The sequence below is a fragment of the Sphaeramia orbicularis genome, chromosome 6, assembly GCF_902148855.1.
Source record: "Sphaeramia orbicularis chromosome 6, fSphaOr1.1, whole genome shotgun sequence".
NCBI classification, from domain to species: domain Eukaryota; kingdom Metazoa; phylum Chordata; class Actinopteri; order Kurtiformes; family Apogonidae; genus Sphaeramia; species Sphaeramia orbicularis.
Genome location: NC_043962.1, coordinates 56485892 through 56490314, shown reverse-complemented (window position 1 = coordinate 56490314; position 4423 = coordinate 56485892). Strand labels below are relative to the sequence as shown.

General features: G+C 47.3%; 1 long non-coding RNA gene across 1 annotated transcript; it reads left to right on the top strand.

Annotated features, from left to right (window-relative positions):
• The first annotated feature begins 1021 nt into the window (after positions 1–1021).
• Positions 1022–1547, top strand: LOC115420816 (uncharacterized). The gene is made up of 3 exons (XR_003935602.1): positions 1022–1042; positions 1196–1400; positions 1484–1547. It is a non-coding gene; the product is annotated as an uncharacterized LOC115420816 (long non-coding RNA).
• The last annotated feature ends 2876 nt before the right edge of the window (positions 1548–4423 follow it).

Here is a 4423-nt window from a genome sequence, read left to right as displayed (position 1 = left end):
TTAAGTCAGTTCAGTTTTTTTGTCTGTTTGTCGTACCTCAAACCACACAAAGGATGCCAGTCTAAATTAAACACCCTACACATTAAATGACAAGAAAAAGAAATCACACATTTAAACCATTTAAAATTCAAAATCGTGTATTAAACAATGATAATGAAAAACACAAATTCAAATACACAGTTGCCCCCCCCCCCCCCCCCCCCCCCCACACACACACACACACACACACACACACACACAAAGTCCAAATTCAACAAAATCCACCAACCAAAATTTCCACCTTAGGTTTAGTAAAAAAAAAAGGATAAAATAGTTCAGTTCATTTTAACAAAAAATTCCACTCCAGGTTTTCGACAGTTTCTAAGAATAAAAAAAAATAAAAAAAACGATTCAGTTCATCATCATCAGAAAAAAAACAAGCGCACAGTTCCAATGCAGGGCTTTAGAGAAAACAAAAAAACCGTTTTACTCACGCTCCGTCTTCATTGCTCTGTCGTTTGCTTCTGCTGCAGAGGAATGAATGGATGGGATGAACCAGTGGGCATGAATGTAGTTTGGAAGCGATATTGACGATTAAGTAGATGTAGTAGCAGGATTAACGGCCGTACTGTGTCATGTCTATGAGCGGTGGCGCCGACGCATCCTACACTCTTGTGTGCCGTGCCGACTGTCCAACCGTGGAATGCAGATGTGGGGGGTATTTAAAAACTGCCGCCAACTGCGGGCGAATCAGGTGATTGAATGACATGGCGACGATTTCCAGGGTGTATGCGGAGGATACCAGGCATGCTACGGGGTGGTGTGTGTGTGTGTGTGTGTGTATATGTTTGGTGCAACTTAACTAAGTTGTCACAACCTGTCCCACTACAGGGGGTCGTGTGACTCATGTTGACGTCCAGGTCTGTCCACCTGTCGGTGTCAGTGTGGACAGACATAATTAATGTGAGCTCATTGTTGATGTTTGGTCCACAGAGTGGCGCAGCAGAGCTCAGAGGTTCCCACTGGTCTACAGGATCAGACTCAGCTGGACTCCATATTTAAGGTGTGTACATGTCCAACATCTACTGGTCCATCTGTTCTGTCCAATCATGTCCTGCTGCTGGTTTCAGACCAGTGGACGTCACTGTGTCCAACATGGACCTGAGCTTTGGTCCATGGGTGGACTTTGGGTCTTTCATTGTGTTTTGTGTTCCAGCTGCTGGAGGAGAACATCTGCACTTTTGTCAAGAACGAACTGAAGAAGTTCCAGCAGGTTCTGAGTCCAGATTACCCAGAATGCTTAGAGAGTCTGAGTGATGAGGATGAAGCGCAGAGGAGGAGCTCCGAGGCTTTTCTGCAGATCACACTGAACTTCCTGAGGAGGCTGAAGCAGGAGGAGCTGGCTGAGCGTCTGCACCGCAGTAAGACCATTCTGTACAGATTGAACAGATGAAAATACTGGATTTACTGTGAGACTGATGGTTTGATCTGGGTCTGCATTCAGGAAGACGGTCTGGAGTTCAGCAGCGGAAACTGAAACGTAACCTGCAGCAGAAGTTTGAGTGTGTGTTTGAGGGCATCGCTAAAGCAGGAAACCCCAAAACCCTCCTGAACCAGATCTACACGGAGCTCTACATCACAGAGGGAGGGGCTACAGAGGTCAACCAGGAACATGAGGTCAGACAGATTGAAACAGCATCCAGGAACCCACACAGACCACCAACAACCATCACATGTGAAGACATCTTTAAAACACCAGCTGACAGAAATCGACCAATCAGAACAGTGCTGACAAAGGGCGTGGCTGGCATCGGGTAAACAGTCTTAACACAGAAGTTCAGTCTGGACTGGGCTGAAGACAAAGCCAACCAGGACATCCACTTCATATTTCCATTCACCTTCAGAGAGCTGAATGTGCTGAAACAGAAGAAGTTCAGCTTGGTGGAACTGGTTCAGCACTTCTTCAAAGAAACCACAGAAGCAGGAATCTGGATCTTTGAAGACCTCCAGGTGGTGTTCATCTTAGACGGTCTGGATGAGTGTCGAGCTCCTCTGGACTTCAACAACACTCAGATCCTGACTGATGTGACAGAGTCCAGCTCAGTGGATGTGCTGCTGATGAACCTCATCAGGGGGAACCTGCTTCCCTCTGCTCGCCTCTGGATAACCACACGACCTGCAGCAGCCAATCAGATCCCTGCTCAGTGTGTGGACATGGTGACAGAGGTCAGAGGGTTCAAGGACCCACAGAAGGAGGAGTACTTCAGGAAGAGGTTCACAGATGAAGAACAGACCAACACAATCATCTCCCACATCCAGAGGTCCCGAAGCCTCCACATCATGTGTCACATCCCAGTCTTCTGCTGGATCACTGCTACAGTTCTGGAGGACGTGTTGAAGACCACAGACAGAAGACAACTGCCCAAGACCCTGACTCAGATGTACATCCACTTCCTGGTGGTTCAGGCCAAAGTGAAGAACGTCAAGTACGATGGAAGATCTGGGACAGATCCACACTGGAGTCCAGAGACCAGGAAGATGATTGAGTCTCTGGGAAAACTGGCCTTTGAGCAGCTGAAGAAAGGAAACCTGATCTTCTATGAATCCGACCTGACAGAGTGTGGCATCGATATCAGCTCAGCCTCAGTGTACTCAGGAGTGTTCACAGAGGTCTTCAAAGAGGAGAGAGGACTGTACCAGGACCAGAGGTTCTGCTTCATCCATCTGAGTGTCCAGGAGTTTCTGGCTTCTCTTCATGTCCATCAGACCTTCACCAACACTGGAGTCAATCTGCTGTCAGGACAAACATCTGTTTGGTCTAAACTGTTTATGGACAAACCAGTCCAGTTGTACCAGACCGCTGTGGACCAGGCCTTACAGAGTCCAAATGGACACCTGGACCTGTTCCTCCGCTTCCTCCTGGGTCTATCACTGCAGACCAATCAGAGTCTACTACACGGTCTGGTGAAACCAACAGGAAGCAGCTCAGAGACCAACCAGAAAACTGTTGAGTACATCAAGAAGAAGATCAGTGAGAATGTGTCTGCAGAGAGAAGCATCAACCTGTTCCACTGTCTGAATGAACTGGAGGATGGATCTCTGGTGGATCAGATCCAACAGCACCTGAGATCAGGACGTCTGTCCACAGAACAACTGTCTCCTGCTCAGTGGTCAGCTCTGGCCTTCATCTTACTGTCATCAGGAAAAGACCTGGATGTGTTTGACCTGAAGGAATACTCTGGTTCAGAGGAGGTTCTTCTGAGGCTGCTGCCAGTGGTCAAAGCCTCCAACAAAGCTCTGTGAGAACAAACAGTTGGATCAAACATCTCAAATATGGATCTATCATTTCAACCAGATCAATAACTTTATACTCATGCCTTTTGTTTTGTCCAGACTCAGTGGCTGTAACCTGTCAAAGAGAAGCTGTGAAGCTCTGTCCTCAGTTCTCAGATCCCAGTCCTGTAGTCTGACACATCTGGATCTAAGCAACAATGACCTGAAGGATTCAGGAGTGAAGATCCTGTCAGATGGACTGAAGAGTCCAGGATGCAGACTGGACACTCTCAGGTCAGGGTTCAACAAAGAACACAACACATCATTTCAATGTTTGTCTGCAGTTGTTGGATGGATTGAACTTGTCAGTGGTTGTTTGTGTTGAACTCCAGACCAGTTCTACTGATCTTCAAGTGTGTTCAGAGTCTGGAACTCATAGACTTTACACATTGAAGTCCTGTTGGTGAAGTCCCATGCATTCACAGACTCTATTCAATGACTCCAACTCCACTCATCTCCATCCTCAGTTGATGGATGTGATGTTTTGTGTTGCAGATTGTCAGGATGTCTGATCACAGAGGAAGGATGTTCTTCTCTGGTCTCAGCCCTCCAGTCCAATCCGTCCCATCTCAGACTGTTGGACCTGAGCTACAACCATCCAGGAGCCTCAGGACAGGAGCTGTGTGCTCTAGTGGAGGATCCACACTGGAGACTGGACACTGTCAGGTATGGACTGAGCTGATGCATCCACAGATAATGGCAGATAGAACAGGTAGAGCTGACAGGAACCATCTGTCAGAGCTGGGATCCATCCTGTATGAAAGTCCAGCCCATGTTCAAAGACAAACACACTCAGTGATTCAGAAGGAACCATTTAGTGGATGTGAACAGAAAAGCTTCAGTGGATCAGAGGGATGGAATGTCCATGTTTCCAGCTGACCTCTCTGACCCTCCTCCTCCTTTCAGGTTGGATCCTGCTGGAGTCCGATGGTTGAAACCAGGTCCGAGGAAGTGTAAGTGTGATTTGATTAGATGGATTCAAACTAACCTGAACCCAAACTGGGACCTGGTTCCACATTCTAAACATCTAAAGTGTTCATGAAGACAGTCAGTTTAGTGGAAGAATGAGCTGATAGCTGATTGGTCAGGACTGGTACCACATGGACCCACA